This window comes from Equus caballus, chromosome 15 (genome assembly GCF_041296265.1).
Source record: "Equus caballus isolate H_3958 breed thoroughbred chromosome 15, TB-T2T, whole genome shotgun sequence".
Taxonomy (NCBI): domain Eukaryota; kingdom Metazoa; phylum Chordata; class Mammalia; order Perissodactyla; family Equidae; genus Equus; species Equus caballus.
In genome coordinates this window covers 16,555,249-16,573,949 of record NC_091698.1, presented here as the reverse complement: position 1 = coordinate 16,573,949, position 18,701 = coordinate 16,555,249, and the positions used below count along the sequence as shown (strand labels likewise).

The 18,701-nt window shown below is 42.4% G+C and overlaps 1 protein-coding gene across 10 annotated transcripts in view; it reads left to right on the top strand.

Annotated features, from left to right (window-relative positions):
- The window catches only part of LIMS1 (LIM zinc finger domain containing 1), a 158,556-nt gene that overhangs the window by 102,311 nt on the left and 37,544 nt on the right, over positions 1–18,701 (top strand). The gene's annotated exons all lie outside the window — the stretch shown is intronic.

The following is an 18,701-nucleotide window of genomic DNA, read 5'->3' as shown; positions in this document are numbered from 1 at the left end:
CTTTATTGAGGTTAAACTAATGAACCTCAGTCGAGTCAGCAATTTTATTTTATTTATTTATTTTTACTATTTTTATTATTTTTTTAAAGATTGGCACCTGAGCTAATATCTGTTGCCAATCTTCTTCTTCTTTTTATTCTTCTCCCCAAAGCCCCCAGTACATAGTTGTATATTCTAGATGTAACTTCCTCTGGTTGTGGCATGTGGGATGCCACCTCAGCATGGCTTGATGAGCGGTGCCATGTCTGCGCCCAGGATCCGAACCGGCGAAACCCCAGGCTGCCGAAGCAGAATGTGCAAACTTAACCACTCGGTCATGGGGCCGGCCCCTCAAGTGCACAATTTTAATGTTCAGTTTGATCAATTTTGACAAGTATACACAGTGATACTACTGCCACAATCAAGATAATGAGCGTATTCATCATCCCCAAGGTTTCTGCATCCCATTTGTAATCCTCTCTCCTCCCTTCCTTCCCTGCATCCCGAGGCAACCATCGATCTGCTTTTCGTCACTCTAGATTAGTTTGTTTTTCAGAATTTTATATAAGTAGAATGACACAATAATGTACTCTTTGTTTTGTTTGGCTTCTTTAACTCAGCAGAGGGATTGTGAGGTTCGTCCTTGTTGTTGCATGTATCGGTAGTTCATCCATCTTATCATTGAGTTACGGTATCCATTTTATGGATAGACTACAACTTATATAGCCAGTCACTTGGTTGACATATGAGTTGTTTCTAGTTTTTGGCTATTACAAATAAAGCTGCTATGAACATTCATGTACAAATCTGTATATGGCTGTATGCTTTCGTTGCTGTTGGGTGGAATGGCTGGGTTGTTTGGTAGGTGTATATTTAATTTTTTGAAAAATGGCTAAACTGTTTTTCAAAGAGGTTGTACCATTTTATATTCCCACCAGCAGTATTTGAGGTTCTGTTTTCTCCACATCCTCACCAACACTTCACGTGGAGCATTTTTTTCGTTTTCAGCCATTTCAAGGGTATGTAGTACTATCTCATCGTGGTTTTAATTTTTATTTCCTTAGTGACTCGTGAAGTTGAGTATCATTTTATGTGCTTATTTGCAATCCATATATCTTCTTTAGCAAGATATTCAGACATTTTGCCTATCTTTTATTGGTTTGTTTCTTATAGTATTAAGTTGTAATAGTGCTTTTTATATTCTAGATACACATCCTTTGTCAGCTACCTATTTTGTAAATGTCTCTTCCCAGTCTGTGATTGTCTCCTCATTTTTATGTGTTTTTGGAAAAGCAAAAGTTTTTCTAATAGTTTATTGATTTCTTTTCTTTTATATAAAGTTTGTGCTTTTTATGTCCTTTTGGGGAAGTCTTTCCCAAACCCACAGTCAGTAAGATTATTAATAAATATGTTCTATATAAATATAAACTCAATTATTTTTTAAACCAATTTGGCCTTTCATACCATTTACTGCTCTTCTGGCTGTGGTAACTGCTTCACAGTCTCGTTGAATCTTCACAATAATCCTGAGGGGTATGGTGTAGTTACCCCTTTTCACAGAGAAGGGAAAGGACTCTTACAGACACATGACTGGTAATTTGGGCAATTGGCATTTGAACCCAGGGCTGAATCTAGTTGTGTCTTATGTTCAAAGTGTGAGCTCTTAACCACGAAACTTAGGCTTCACTTAGGTTTTAGGGTAAGATTTCTTACACTGAAGAATACACTGATCATATCTTAAAAGTTAAAAATTTACTTTTGAACATAAAAATAAAGGTTGACCTTTTGTGCTGCCTATGGGTAATATGATTAAAAAGAAATGGGATTTTTCTGCCTCTTCCTTGTACATGTTTGCCAGAGAAAATATCTAGGTTAAAAAAGTTAAAAATATTACATTTTTGTATCATAATATATTACTTAAAATTAAAATTAAACATTACAAGACTATTCAGGTTCTTATCTTGCTGAAAATGTTGTCCTCCTGGCCCTGGCAAACAGAATATGAAGGGAACCAGAGTGAGGTAGGAAGTGACAATAAATCACTGCATGTAGGATGTTTGTTTATGTCCGGCAGTTTCTGCTGCCAACTTTAGTTTTTAACTCTGACATACAGAATTTGTTGGAACAAAACTGAAATTCTGCAGTGTTTTGGAAAATTTCAACAACATTTCCAGGTGCTAGAAAATATGTTCTTTGTTTCATGGTAAAAATTAATGGCAATAATCTTGGACGTATCAGAGATAAACTGATGTTACAGGTATTTTAAACAAAGAGGTTTTATAAAAGTATAGCCAGTTTAAAAGATCAAAAACTTTCCTGAATCTGGACTCATTCAGCATTTGGCAGTCAGCTGATACTTTTAAAATGAAGGCAACTAGAAATATTGGCTATTCAGCATGAATTGTAGTTTTGGCTTCTCTTAATTTAATGTTGTAGTTTATTTAAAGGACATGTTGTTAGGTTGTGAATTTTCAGCATTAGTGTGTAAAATATATTTGTCTAGGCATTCTTGCTTCAGTCTACATTTATTAGGGTCCTTGTATGTGTCAGGGAAATGGGATATGAAGTTGATTAAAGCATTCATTATCTACTAACATGGAGCTAAGTGTTCGGTGAAAAAAAACAGACACACAGAGAAATAATTAAGAGGTACTGTTGTCAACTTAAAAAGCAAATTTGCCAGTTATTTTACCCTCAAAATGAATTCATTCAGAAATAGCCAAAAGAATTGCAATGCAGGATGTGTGTGCTATGGCGAATGATAAGCAAATCTGGAGAACTAAGTAGAACTTACTTTTATAGAGCAAAAAGGGGAGTAGGGAGGGGCTGTTCTAAATGAAAGTCCATTAGGGAAAAGTAACAATTCAGAGTGACAATAGCTTCTCATTGTCTGAGCAGCAGTGTTTCTCATTGGCTGAGCTGTGGAGTTTTTCATTGGCTGAGCGGCAGCATTTCTCATTGGCTGAGCTGTGGAGTTTCTCATTGGCTGAGCAGTGGCGTTTCTCATTGGCTGAGCTGTGGTGCTTCTCATTGTCTGAGCAGCAGTGTTTCTCATTGGCTGAGCTGTGGAGTTTCTCATTGGCTGAGCAGCGGTGTTTCTCATTGGCTGAGCTGTGGTGTTTCTCATTGGCTGAGCGGTGGCATTTCTTGTTGGCTGAGCTGTGGTGTTTCTCATCCGCTGGGCTGTAGCCAGGTGGGGAGAGAAATCTTCCTGTCAGAGATGCAAACCATACCTCTCTTCTGTTTGGAGTCATTGCCAATGTGTGATAGGGCATGAGAGCTCCCCCAGCAGGCCCTCCAGACTCAGATTTCTTTGACATTTTTCTAATTTATTTCACACTGTATTGTTAAATGTAGGAGCAGAGAGCACTAATTTTCTATTACTGAATAACAAATTACCCCCAAAACTTAGCAGCAAGAGGGCCTGGCAAACTTTTTTTGTAAAGAGCCAGATAATAAATATTTTAGGCTTTGCAGGCCATACAGTCTCTATCACAACCACTCAACTTGGCTGTTGTAGTGTGAACGCAACCATAGAAAGTGAATGAGTGTAGCTGTGTGCTTTTCAATAAGACTTTATTTACAGACGCAGATGGTGAGCCAGATTTGACCTATGGGTACTAATTTTCTGACTGCAGGCTTAAAACAACCAACATTGGTTATCTCACAGTTTCTGTGGGTCAGGAATCCAGATACAGCTTAGTTCAGTGCCTCTGGCTAAAGGTCTTTCATGAGGTTGCTGTTAAACTTTGTCAGGGCTGCAGTCTTCTCAAGGCTCAAATGGAGGAAGTGATTCAAGAGAGGGCGAGAGAGCTCAAGATGGAAGCCACAGTCTTTTTATAACCTAACTTCAGAAATGACCTCATCACTTTTGCTGTATTGTCTTCATTAGAAGCAAGTCAGTATGTTCAGCCCACGCTGGAGACAGGGAGGGGATTACACAAAGGTGTGAATACTGTGGGGAAAAAAAATGAATGACACTTGTTAAAGAGCAGTGAGGCAAACTTTATTTGGGACCATCAAGACAGATGTAGGGACCACTCCAGTGAGGTTTTGCAGTGGGTGAGAGAGTTTGGGCACAACTCCAAATACAACAAGGAAAAGTAGGGATTTCTAGCCAAGGAGCAGAGTAGGGATCAGTGGATGGAAAATTAATGAGAGGAAACATCAAGGGTAAGGGAGGATTCTAGCTAAGCCCACCTAACAGGATTCTTGCTGAAGACAGAGTTGGGTAATCAGACATCCTCTGGAGGATAGTGGAAGATGAGGAACCCAGTTGGATATAGAGGGTGATAAGATATCAAGGATGGGAGATTCTGGTTAAACTGACTTAACAGGATTCTTGCTAAAACTGGACAATGCAGAAGTGAATATGGAAGCTCACAGATCAGGGCCTAGTTAAAAAGAGAGCTCAGAAGAGCCTGACTAGAGTTTGGTCAGAGAGAGAATTTTTGTCAATACCAGGAGGCGGGGATCTCCAGGGGCTGTCTTATAGTGGCTGCCTGCCACACAGGCTAGACTAGGTAATTTAACTCAGCCTGGGGATCCTACAAGAGATGAAGTCAGGGTACTTAAGACCACTCATATACAATGCACAGAGAAGAAGAACATCACTAAGTGGTGTCAAATGTTTAAATGTTGTTATATGAGCCCTCTGTTTCTCCTCATTCAGAATCTGTATTTGTATGTCTGTGAATCATCTTATCTCTGTCATTGACCACTGTCCTTCGAGATCTGCTTGCACGTATGTGAACGAATAGAGCACCACGTTTGCCTCCCATGTTTTCTTTCCATCCTGCTGTATTCCTCTCTGATTTCACTTTCCATTTATTACTTCATTGCTGGGCTTCAGTCAACATTTGTAGAATAAAAACAAAGGGAATCCAGGAAAGAAACTAACATCTGTAGAACTTCTGTGAACATAGTACTTTTAGATATATTCACATATTTTCTTGTTTAATCCTCCTTTTGCCCAGTAAGGGAGGGGGTGGGGGTGGGATTGGAGACCAGCACTCTGCAGCTCTAAGTGCACTTCTTCTCGTCAGACGCCCTGGCCTCCCTAGCACCACGTGCTTCTCTGGAAGCCCAGGACAGTCTAGTTTATGCCACTGTTAGTAATATGCACATCTCAGCTCCTTTGCGAAAGTGTAAGATGTCTGAAGGCAAAGCTGTGCATTGATCATCTGTGTGGGATTTTTTCTTCACAGTGGCTTTTACATAATAGATACTCAGTAAAAGTTCATTCAGTTGCATGAATAAATGAAAATCATGATAACGTGTTTTCAGCTTTGTGGTTCCTCATATTCCCTTATCAGCATGGCCCAGCTGGACCTCACGGTCACACATCACTGATCCAGAGCCATTTGTTGGATTATGGTTTTCCTGACAGCAGCCTTTATCCTGTCCTTTCTCTCATGCATCTACAGTGAGTAGTGAGTCTCTTCCTTTCCCTCATATCTCTGACTCTAGCCCCCTCCTCCTTGGCCAGTCTGCCTGCATTTTCTTACTGTGTCTAATGCCCTATACCCTTCATGGCCCGCTGTTTCAGGGCTGTTGCCATTTTCTGGACAATTCCCCAATGCACCAGTTCCCAATTCAGATCACTCTCAAACTCTGGATGAATAAATTATGTAAAACAGATTTCTGTTTTACAGCTTCAACTTCTTCCTGGCTACTGCTGGGTGTTCTTATGCTTATTTTATTGACGTTTCTTATCACACTCATTATTACTCCTATTTGACACTTCTCCTGTCGATGGTTTTCTTAACCTGACCCTACTCTCTGCCTACAGCTCCTCTCCTACTTTCCTGAAACCATCAAAGCTAAATGGTATGAGATTTCTATCTATATTTCCTTCCCATTTTTGTTTAAATAAAGTTTATTTTGGATAATTTTAGACTTATAGAAAAGTTATAAAACGAGTACAGTTGTTCCTCTCTTTGTCTCAATTTGACTGCTTTGATTTTGGTCTCACTGTCTTCCCTCCCTCTCTAAGGTTTACCTCCCCACCTGCCCACTAGCTTAGATCTTGTGCTGCCTCTGAAGGGACTGATCATGTGTAACTCCTCCTTCTTTAGCATCCTGACCTCTTCCTGCTTCCCTTCTGTGACAGACAGTCCCAGAGATGCTGTAACTTTGGTCTCTTGTTACTTAATTGAGCATTCTTAATCCTCTGTGGTCCAGCTTTTGACCTCCCCGTGTCCCTGGCCCATGTCATTTGATAGTTTTGGTTCTCGGTAAGGAGCAACAGCAACAGACTTTAGCTAACTTAAGCAGAAAAGAATTTTATTAGAAAGATTTCAGATTGCTGACAGAATTGACAGAAATGGAAAGATTGAAGAACCAGGCTCAGAATAGGCAGGGGCCAGGGAGAGCAGACAGCAGACATCCTAATCCTAGCCAAGGTTCCATTGCTGAGACAGACTGGCCAGGGGCCACCACTGAAGTTGTCCCAGGTAAGAGCATGGGGTTGGCAGAGCCCAGGTCAAGTGCCAGTGCTGTATTGCCAGCTGGCAGGGGGCGTATCTGTCATGGGAGGGAGGCTCACCTCCCAGTCCCAAGGGTCTCACTATAAATCAAGTTACTTTCCTTTTATTTCTTGAAATTTTAAAGCACTAATACTTCCTTCTTAAAAATTTCCTCTTCCTTTATCTCCCCAGTGCTGCCTTTTCTTAGTTTTCTTATTAGTTGCTGCTGCTTTTCAATTTCCCCTTTGTTGTTGCTGCAATATTCCCCAAGCTCCTCAGTATTCATGGCTTCAGATAGCATCTGTGGAAAGGTGACTATCAAATCCAGATTAGGAGTCATTTCCTAACTCTCATTGAGTGACTTGTACAATGTAACTAGTAAATGTTCAGTTAATATTTGTGAATGAATGAGATGAACTATGAAAGCAGTTTTTTGGATCATCTATTGAAGAGGCAGTGGAATTAGAATAGAGTATTCGGATTTTTCTTTCCAAGCTAAACTTACAGCCATTAGAAGATAATAGAATGTAGTATAAATGAGGATTTAAAAAATAAGATTGTGACTATACCTCTTTCCAAACCCTCCTTCAAAGCAGAGGATCTTGTTATCTAATTGAAGTAGTGCAGTATGTTTTGGTGTATTTTATAATGTGGGGAGAAATTTCAGTACTTTCGTTTTTGAAGATAAAAATTATGGCTGTTATTTCATAAAGTTTTCTTTAAAAAAACAATGTTTTTGTGATCATATGTGCTTAAGGCAATATTGAAAGGTTTTGTGGCCACCATAACCAACTGCAATTCAGCAGAAATTTATTGCTATCATCTTTGTACATGTCTGTATTGCCATCTGCTATTCTAACTACTTAAATAAGGCAGTATCAATGGTATTGAGATGAAATGGTACATTTTATTGTCAAAATTCTAATTGCTTAGAGGTAATGGGAATGAAGAAATGACAATATTATAGGGAAGAAGTATGAGTATGCATGGAACTAGAAATAGACCACAGCTTTTGTGTGGGCTTCTAATTTGTAATCTTTCAGCTTTGTAAACAGAAAGACTTACAGGACTGTTTCCAGGCAAGATTCCTCTCTATGACGGAGCCTACGTGGTCTCCTGAGATGTATATAGACCAAGAGAGAGTGAGATTGATTGATTCAGTTACCGTTTGAAACTGGTGCATACCAGTGACTTAACTTTCATTCATAATAGAAATGGTGAACTATCAGACCATTTCAGAAAACCAATCAATGTTTTTAGAACTTCTGATTGTCACGAGAACAGACCCCCCCAAAAAATAATACAGATATCAATTGTACAGCAAATTTTTCATTTGAGAATCTCAGAAAAGGAGTAGAAGGTTCAGTCAAAAGCTTTTAAAAGAATCATCTTTTCCAGACAGGATTTTCCTGGGGACTGTTGTATAAAGCAGAAGCAACAATGTTCTGTAGAAGTGCTGTGGGAAGGGAAGGGCTGGTGGCTAGACTCGGGACTCTTTTCCTGGTCCCCTTCGTCTGGTCCTGTGGCAGCTGCTGGGGCATCTCTGCCCAGGAGAGCATGACTTCAAAGCTAGGGGAGGACAGCCTGCCTCCAATTAAGAGTCTCTAATTTTGAAACAGTGAAATTCAAGCATCTCTATACTGAGCCTCCTTCAGAATTCACTGTGCTACATTATACACCTGTAGGAAATAAGAGCTTAAGTATATGTCATGGTTACATGCTGAAGAATTTATGGATCAAATGATATGACGAATGGAATTTGCTTCAGAATATTTTATGGTTGAGCAATAGGTAAAACAAACTGATCATGATTTGATAACTTTTGGAGTTGAGTAATGGGTTTGATGGGATTCATTTCACTATTCTCACTGGTTTAATATGTGTTTAAAATCTTCAATAATCAAAGTTTAAAAATTTTTTATATGTGTCTTGATGAATGGCACAATTTTAACTTTTCCCTCTTATGTCACTATCACATTACAATTTATCATTTATTTGGGGCTTAGTAGTGGTTGTGCCTCATGCCAGACATCATAGCGCTGGTCAAGTATCCAGCAAAGCCCCGTGAAGTTCCCTCTGCTGTCAGTCACATGCCTGCCAGTGACATAGAAACCAACCCCGGATTTCAGTGTTGGCTCTGGCGTGTGTAGTTTGCAGGTGGGTGGGAGGAGGAGGGTGGAAAGAGATAGAACTCCTTATCTTAATCTAGGGTGTCCACCTGTTATAATTATTAAGACTTTCACAATTTGTACTGAAAAAGGAAAATGTTTCCTTAACACTGTTAGAAAGTGAAAGTCTCAAAATGTGGGAGAAAAGAGATTGGACTGAGAAACATGAACATCTCTCAGTGCTGCTCTTCCTCCATGGGGCAGAGATGGATTTCTTTCTTTTGTAGGACAGTTTAAGTTTATTTTGAAAATGTGAACTTGGCTCACGGAATGCGGGCTACCTAAGATGGCTATTTAGAGTCGGGTTAGCAGAGATGAGGCCCAGTGCCTGGTGTCACCACTGAGTTGTCAACTTTTGAAGTCACTTATTTTAGGAGCTTGAGTTTCCCCATTTGCCAACTGAGCACCATTTGTGAAGGAGAGAGTGTTCTGATGGTAACAGACTTAGAGCTATTCAGGGAGGATTTATTGTGTTTCGTTTTCAATATCAAGTGACTGAATGCTCTCTATTTTTATTATTTGGGAAACCACATCTGTTTGAAAAGCAGAAAGTTAGTTGCTCCACTTTCTAAGCACCCGTGTTAGTAATTTCATCTGTTGGAATTCAGCTACCTTCTCTCCCTTGAGAGACGCCCTGTGAGAAGTTGAGTGCTGGAGGAGTGAGGTGTCTCAAGGTCTAGGACCGGACATTCTCAGAAAGTAGGGTGAAATCAGGAAGGAAAACTCAAGGGAAGCAGGTGCTCAGAATTCTTGTGGTTCTGCACGGTTTGTTCTTTGTCAGACGGTGCCAGACCTTTTGGCACGAAATGATGCTTAGAGCCAAATGAGTGGTAAATGAGCTGCAGGAAAGCCTCCAGCCTTTTTTCTCTGGCGCTTCAGCTTTGAAAATGTGAGCAGGAATGCAAAGGTTACTGAAGAACCAAACTGTGACTCACGGCCTGCCTGTCAGGGCTCCTGCAGAGTGAGAGTGAGCCCCAGGTCGTGGCCTCCAGGCTCGGGAATACTGCCTCAGGCTGGCTGTGTTCACCTGGAAGGGTTCAACAAGAGGGAAGGGACGCTGCCTCGTTCAAGTTCTTTGTGAGCCCTTTACCAGGAGGCAGCCTGTATGTGCCTAGCAAGTACACAAATTAAATTACTGGATGAGAAAACGCTGACATTGCCTTGTGAGCCATTGTGATATTGTTCTTCTGATTATATTTGTGCCCAGGGTAATAAACTGTACCAGGTGAGGGGCCGGCCCCATGGCCGAGTGGTTAAGTTCGTACGCTCCACTTCAGTGGCCCGGGGTTTCGCCAGTTCGGATCCCGGGCGCAGACATGGCACCGCTCATCAGGCCATGCTGAGGCGGTGCTCCATATGCCACAGTCAGAGGCACTCACAACTAGAATATAGAACTATGTAAAAAAGAAACAACTGTACCAGCTGATTTTCCCCTTAAGCCTAACCCCCTCCATTCCTGAAAGTAGGACCCTTAAATGTTTATCATGACAGCAATGTAAAGTTTTGGTTTTGCCCTTTTGAACTGTTCTTATTCTTCTGTCCCTTCACTTTTGCCAGCATCTTAACTCTTAGTAATTGATTTGGTGAGTTTTTTTTAAATTTATCCTTTTAACACAGAATTATTTCCTTTATTTCAGAGCAGTTTTATCTGAAGGGATAAATAATCATGTAGTCATTTGTCTCTAATAGTTTAAAATATTGCTATCTATGGAGGAGTAGAAATGACTCCTGCTTTTAATAGAGTTAAATCATGGACTTTTGATACATCCCTCACAGATGCTATCCCTAGAGTTAGACAGCTCTTTTACTTATGTTCAGTCCATTTGGTTTTATTAGTTTATTTGAACCATTCTCAGCATTTCATCATTTGATTCGCTTTCCTACTAGATTCTAAGCTCTCTGAAAACTCAATTATGTTATTCTTTCTATTTTCCCAGCTTAGTGATTTGACCTGGTGCCAGGCTGGTTTTGATGACATTTTTGCTTCCTCGTTTGTGCCATGAAAAGAGCATGTTCTGTTTTATGCTTTGCTGCACTTGATTAAAGGTTTGGATTAAAGGACTGGATCAGCACAGAGTCTCCAGGTGCGCATTTGCTGTCCTGCCCTGGAACCTACCCTGAAACTCAGCTCTGTCTGTGAAAGGGCTGGAGCAGGGAGGCCCCTTGCCTTACACTCAGGAAGGGTTAAGTTTCTTTAATATTATCAAAGTAATTAGGGGCCAGCCCGTGGCTGAGTGGTTAAGTTCGCATTTCACTTCAGCAGCCCAGGGTTTTGCTGGTTCAGATCCTGGGCACAGACATGGCACCGCTCATCAGGCCATGCTGAGGCAGTGTCCCACATGCCACAACCAGAAGGACCCACAACTAGAACATAGAACTATGTACTGGGGGGATTTGGGAAGAAAAGAGGAGGAGGAGGAGTAGGAAGAGAAGGAGGGGGAGGGGGAGGGGGAGAAGGAGGGGGAGGGGGAGGGGGAGGAGGAGAAAAGATTGGCAGCAGATGTTAGCTCAGGTGCCAATCTTTAGAAGAAAACATTATTTAAGTAGTTAAACCTTAAAAGACACACATGTATGTGTACGTGTGTGCACCTCAATTACAAAGGTAACTGAAATCATCTCCCTGAGATCTCTCTCTCCCCAGGCCTTCTTGATTCTCTCTTGCACATTGTTGTTTAGAAATAGTATTTCTTGAAAGTTTGTGGTTGAGCTGGGAACTGGATGGTGGCTGTCCCCTCTTTGTGGCAGAGTAGAGGCACAGCTCCAGGAGTACACGGAGGGAGCGATGTCCTCAAGGAGTCCTGCAGGGATGGAGAGGGAGGAAGCAGGCTGAGCAAAGACGGTTCCCGTGGAGTCAGGCAGTCACTGGCCTGTTTTGGGTCGCAGACATCTTCTACAAGGCTACAGGGCTGGTTTCTGCTCTGTTGTGGCAGCTGCCTTCCTTCACACAGCACTCACTTTTCAGGGACTCTCATCTTAGTTCATGATGCCCACCATTCCTTTTAGTTTTTATATATATGGGGATTGAGGGACGTAGATGAGGAGGAAAGAGAAGAGATAATAAGGTAATGTATCATCTCTTAAAAGCTCATTTTGAGTCAGAAATTGTTCAGAATATTAGTGTGTTACATTTTAGAGTCTGCCTGATCCCCATGGGAAGATACAGAAGCTTAGAAATGTGAGGCCAGCCTTGGAACCCTCCCAGGGCTGGCTCGCAGCTCCTCCTGGAGCTGTGCTTTCTAGAGGTGGCAGCGGTCATGCTGCAGCTCTGGAGAGACAGCACACATGTGTTAAGCAGTACACACGGTCATTTTCACCACAGGAGTTCTGAAATTGAAGGACTGTTTAGAAAGCAGGCTGCTGCTTAGTTCTCATCTAGCAGAAATAATATGGTGGAAAGGGGAACACAGGAGTGATCCTGACGGAGAGACTGTGGATAGCACCCCCAGGAGAGGCGCTCAGGATGCCCCAGCCAGCTGTGCTGGTGTGCAGCCAGTGCTCGGGAGGCATGCAGGTCTCCTCATCACCCTCCTTCTATCTTCAAGAGGAGTAAGAGCTTCCTAAAGTCTCCTTTATTCTCCTCTCTGTTTCTTGAGGACAGAAACAGAGGTATGTGTCCTTGTTTGCCTCTTCCCTGGGGCAACACTCAGTGTGAAGTATTGTAGGAACCCAGATTGACTGGCTGCCAACACGCCCCATGTACCAGAGTGCTAACAGGAAGGAGCTGCGTGGTCTATACTGGAGGGGCTGGGGGAGGTTGGCGGCTGCCGTATCCTTGGTCCTAGGTTGAACGGTGAGTCCATTTGTGGCCTCTGGCTTGGAGAAACAAAGAATGGGGTAGACTGACTTGGACTCCCATCTAACTGACCATTTTATTATGCTGTCCTTTTATTTTATAATCCACTCCTCCCATCCATTCCTAGTTTCAAATGCAGATACAGTTGTTTTAAGTTGCTAAGTGAGATGTGCCTCATATTGGATAAAGGGCCCATGAGGTCTAAAAGCAGTCAATTAAAGAGTTCTGACTTTGGCTTCTTGTGTGGATCTGGGTTCAGATGGGAGAGAAAAACCACACGGTAATTTGAATGAGAAAAGTTTAATATAAAGATAGATAGAATTATTAACTCTAACAGGAGTTGGAGTAATAAGGGGTTGGCTAGTTAAAAGTGGGGAGAATGCTGAAGAGTCTGAGAATAGCAGCTATAAGGAGCAGCCACTCCTCCAGGGCTGAGACAGTGCCCCAAGGAGGAGCCCCCCTCCCCACCCCAGGACACGCTACTCTTGGATGGCAGAGAAGTTACTGAGGTGCTGCACCATGGTAGCCTGCTAGAAATCTGACCTTGTAGGACACCCTCCCTCCAGGGTGCCAGGGAAGGCTGTCAGCTGAGGTGTCACCTGAGGCCCTCCACAGAGGGGCCAGTGTGCTGCGGGCTGCCACGCACTGCAGGAGCCAGAAGCCCCTGCTGCCAGACCACCAGGGGCCGCTGCCGGGAGAGCTGGCTGCCACTGGACACTGACGCAGTTGAGTGTGCTGCAGGTGCTGGTGCCAGAGAGAGCCCTGCACCCAGGAGCTTGCCGGGGAGCGCAGGAGCAGGACGCAGAACCCTTTGCTCCTGCGGTCTCCTCAGCACCCTCTACTGAAGAGCACCAGGGCCAGCGGGTAAAGGAGAAGGCTGCGTTCACAGAGCAGCCGGGAACTCCATAGGTGGCCCACCAAAGATACTCCAACAGTACTCCTCCAGGAAATGAAAGGGTCTGTCTGCAGTCATAATTACCAGACTTTTATATGTTGTTTCTAGATTTATAAACTACATGTTCTTGAGAAGAGCTAAAGGGATTGAACAGAGCGCTTCCTACCTAACCCTGTAAAGTGCTTTCAAAACCCAAGCTTCATTCTGAGACGGAGGATGGTGAGCTCTATGGGGAGAGAGAAGGGCTGAGGACAGGAGCCAGAAGAGGAGGAACATGCAGAAGATGAGAAACTGAAGCCCTAGCTGTGGGCTGGACATCATTACATTGACACCAGCCAGTGGTCAGGCCTCCTGTGACCTTATGTCATTTCGACAACTTTTGGCATTCTTAAAGGGGAAATCTAAGTCATGGTAGCTAAAACAATTCCTTGCCCTTCTGTATATGCTTCACGTAATTTGAAGTAAATGAAAGAGAAGAAACCTTTTTAAAGTTAGTGCACACACACAAAAATTTAGTTCTTCTACTCAATCCTAATATTTTTAAATGTTACTTAATGCAGTAAAATGTACATGAAATCATGTTCTACGTTAAAAAGAAAACAACTGCCAATTAAATTTATGTAGATTTAAATTTGAAAGAGTTGTTTTCACTTGACTTGGGTAAAATGTTTTTTTCTATGCTCCCATACTGAAATTCTCATGGTTTTCTTTTACCTTATCATTAAGGAAAGTAGACCTCATGTTAAGCTTAGTCACAAAATGAAAACTCCCACTGACTTCCTCTACAACCTAGCTGAAGGTCAGTGTTCAGTGAGAGATCCCTGGCTGAGTCAGAACTAAAATAAGAATGTCGTGTAGAGCCAGAGAGTGTGGTGCTGTGGCCACCACAGCCATATAAGGAGTTCAAGAATACGCTAGTAGGATTTCCCTGATAAGTTGGGCTTCTCTTAAGTCAACACTGTTAGCTAAAAATACTGTTGTTCTATATATGAAAGACAAGCCTTCCTCAAATTTGTCTATTTTGGTCAGGACATAATGTATCTTTTTAAAAGATGTTTAGGCGTGAGAATGTATGTTAGTGGGTCACAATGTGAATAACAGGGAGAAATGATTTGAGTAATGGAGGAACTCCTGCAGAGACGTTTTCCAGTGAGGATGTTTAAAAGGCCAGGGAAAATCGCCCAGCGTATGAGAGAATTTTAAGAATGTTTCTTCATTTGACCAAACACCCTGCTTATTTGAGCGGCTGTGGGAATCCAGTGGGAGGAAGTTTGTGAGAGAGCTTATAGATTTCGGACTGCAGTGATGATAGTTTAGTGAGTTATTTTTTCTGAGAAGAGAAAGTCGTGCTGAAAGATATGAGTTAGATTGAGTTGTCTGAGTTTCTGGGGAGGGTGCTTGGTATGAAGACTATGGAATTTTTATGTTCAGTGGCTCATGGTATTGTTGAGGAGGTAAGGAGCACCTTTGCGGTGAGGAACGCAGTGTTAAATCTTCACCCACTCCTTATCCACTGAACAGGGTGCCCAGTGAGCGCCTTGCAACAATTCTGTTTGTACGTAAAATCATACATGTATTTTAAAAAGAACAGAGATCAAAAGGTTAAAGTGCTTATCACCAGATGGCAGGAATATGCGTGATTCTTCTCTGCCTCTTGTAAATTTTCTGTAATAAACTATATTACTATTTGAGCTGATGGGGATATGGGAATTCAACTTATCCAACAAAACACTGCAATTCAGTGATCCTGTCCCAGAGTACTCGCACTTTCGCACATGGGGCGACAGAAACTGAGGTGGCCCCATTGTTCAAATCATTTTTTGGTTTTCTGCTATTAATGATTTTGCCTTTTTGCTACATATTCTGCTGCTTTCTCAGTCTAGTTTTGTGTCTTTCTTTCTGTGGTGGGTCGCCTCATGTGATGAGAATGTCTTCATCTGGTAGAGACTAGGTGGCTAGTTGCAGGCAGCGAGTCAGCTCTGTTGTGTCTGAGTGATGAGGGGAAGGTGTCCAAGTCTTGCACTCTCTTGATTTTTCTCTGCAGATGGTTCGGAATATCTCTGGATAAAGTTAGACCTGTTAATCTTAGAGAGAGTGTCATGGAGAAAGGAGAGGATGCTGTGACGACCTTTATTTTAGTCTCTCTCCCTCCCCTTCCCTAAGCTCCGTATCCTTCACACACTTGAGTCTTTTGTGGATGGGTACTTCTTGGTTGGGTAATGTTGGAAAACTTTTCTAAAGATCATCCAGAGAGAGGTACTAACCAAGAAATAGGCCTCTAAGTAGTCTGTCAGTAGTTATTAAATTGGCTAAGATTGAGTAACTGAACTGTGTATTTGCAGCTATTTGTGCGTGTTGCGAGCAGAGGGTTTCTGAGCTGCGAAACGCTATGAGGATGTGTCTAGTGTCTAGGCCCTCTGGGCCTGAGGCAGCATACAGCCGCTTGCTGTCCCCCTGTGCGTTCTACCCGATGGTTCCTGAGTGGCCGCTCTTCTGCCTGTGGGCTTCGAGAAGCGGGACAGTTTTCCTTCAGACACCAGAGGAGGAATGTTTACTTCATCCTCTTTTACTACAAACGCTGTATTTTAACTGTTGATTTTAAGACTAAAAGTGTGCCTGCTAGTTTACTTTCCTGAAAATTTTCAGCTTGAGGTTGAGTTGTGTTTCACTAATTTTCCTTACGAGGGATACAGACCCACTTCTTAAAATATCACAGGGTTTGTGGTTCTGTAAATCCCCATCTCCGGCACTAATGATCATCTCTCGCTTTCAGGTAGGTTCGTTTCCAAGGGTGTTATGCTCAGATGCGGCCTTCTCTGTTCCCACCTGCTTGTCATGGCGGGACTGCTCTGAGTGCTGGGACGAGTCGGAGGCCCTGGGAAGGATGGTTGATGGTGTGGAGGGAGATCATTGCAGTCTGTTCTTTCCATCTTTGTTAGGGGATAAAGTTTTCATTCAGTCTCTAACCTACTCTGACAAAGGTGAAGAGGATCTTCCCAGCTTTGGTTGTGGTCCCAGTGAGCAGCACAAGTGCTAACAGGTAACAAGCGTGCAGTTTTCTTCGTTTTAAGTTGGTGTGAGTAGGCGTGCACCTTATTTCTCTCTGACTCTCTTGTCCCTATTTTAACGAGTAATTTCTTTGTTCCTATGCAGTCAAGGATTAGGAAACAATTTTAACAGATAAGGCAAAATGGCATATTCATTGCAACTCCATATCCTTTTCTGGCCAACCTTTGTTTCTTTGCTCACTGTCTGTTGAAAGACAACACAGTGCATTTGTCCTCATAGCTGGGAAATGAGAAAGAACTTTCCAGCTCCATTATTTTTGCTTGCATATCATGATTATTTTGTTTTTAGTAGTAAGGAAAAATCAGATTAAAGTTTCCATTTGAGTAGGAAGGAGAATCACCGTGAAAATAATTCATTTTGCCATATGGTAATTCAACCAACATCTCAACTTGAATATCCAGTATTCATGGCAGCCGGCCCTGGTGGCCTAGTGGTTAAGATTCGGCACTCTCACTGCCATGGCCTGGGTTCATTTCCTGCTTGGGGAACCACGCCACCCGTCTGTCGTTTGTTATACTGTGGTGGCTGCATGTTGCTGTGATGCTTAAAACTATGCCACCAGGATTTCAAATACCATCAGGGTCACCCACAGTGGGCAGGTTTCAGCACAGCTTCCAGGCTAAAACAGACTCGGAAGAAGGACCTGGCCACCCACTTCCAAAAAATTTTCCATGAATAGCAGCGGAGCATTGTCTGATAACAGCATCGGAAGGTGAGAGGGTGTCACGGAAAGACTGTGCAAGGCTCCACTCTGCTGTCCACAGGGCCATTAGCAGTAGGAATCCATTCGATGGCGTTCATAACAACAAGTGTTCATGGAAGCCTTGGACTGAAGTTGGAGAAGCTTCTTTCTAGTAGTTATTGTTGAGTGTTTAGCCATCCACATACATAAATCTATCTGTGGAATGGGGTGAAACATTTATTAGCCCTGCCTTCTTCCTATGTCAGAGTCCCATGTTTTAGAGTCAATTAGTCAAAATGTTTACCTTGGTTTTAAAAAACTACATAGATGAAATATTTGGTAGTGATGCATATAATTAATTGTTGCTCTTTGAGGGAATTTTAATTTAAAAATACTAGTTATTAAAAAGTTGATTTAGGATTCTGGCAGCCATGCTCATGATTATATCCAGACTTTAAGTGTTTGAGCTCCTGGAAATAGCAGTTTTTTGGTATGATATCTATAAGTAGGTATTTATCTTTGGCTGTGTATTGTGTCGGGGTTGGAATTTGTTTTGGCTATAATCACAGAGTTAGCTGGACTGACAGAATCTGAAGCCCTGCAGCCTTCTTTACGGGACCCTGGGGTGGTCACCTTAACATCAGATATGCTGTGTGTGGTTTGGCATCTAACTAGCTATTAGGTGCACTCAGCTGGGTCTCAGAGCCTGCCTGCTATAGTCTGAATGTTTGTGTTCCCCCAAAATTCATACGGTGAAACTGGTATTAGGTGGTGGGGCCTCTGAGAGGCGCTTAGGTCGTGAGGATGAAGCCCTCATGAACAGGATTAGTGCCCTTATAAAAGAGACTCCACATAGATCCCAGCCCCTTGCACCATGTGTGGACCCGGAGAAGGTGCCAGCTGTGAACGCAAGAGGGCCTTCACCAGAACACCGCCGTGCTGGCGCCTGGATCTGGGGCATGCAGCCTCTAAAACTGTAAGGAATACATTTCTGTTGTTTATAAGCCACATCTGTGGTATTTTTTTATAGCAGCCTGAACAGACTAAGACTAAGACATTGCACAGTAGATCAGTCAGTAGTTGATAGAGTTTGATACACAGAGATGCTCAGAAAACGTTGAGTTTATGAAATAGAAATCTCTCTACTCTGAATGGATTTAAGGGATGTTTGGGGTTCAGACCTGTCCTGCAGCATCTCCCAAAGACCCAAATTAGCCATGGTGATGAGGAGGGTTAATCAGATTATAGGACCTCTTGGGAAGAACCCTTAAGGAGTCACGGGCCTCGGGAAAGCCTAGTTCTTCAGCCAAAACGCCCAACAGCCCACTACTCAGACAAAACTGGCTTTTTTGATATTTTTTAAATGCAGCCTCCCACCCTATTTCAAGAGGTATTTTGCTGCCACTGTAGTGTTAGCAGTAATTTCAATCAAGGAAATTAAAATAAATATTTTTCTCATGGTTACAATCGTAGTCTAAAAGGATTGTTTACTTTCTTAGAGTGACATTATTAAGTGTCAAAAATGGTTTAAAAGTAATGCAATGCCTAGATATAAAACTTGAGCAATGGTGTTTGTTTGGCCTCAAATTACTCCCTTGAAAAATAACACACATTTCTTTTAGCTCTGCTCTAAGGCAGCTGGAGAACA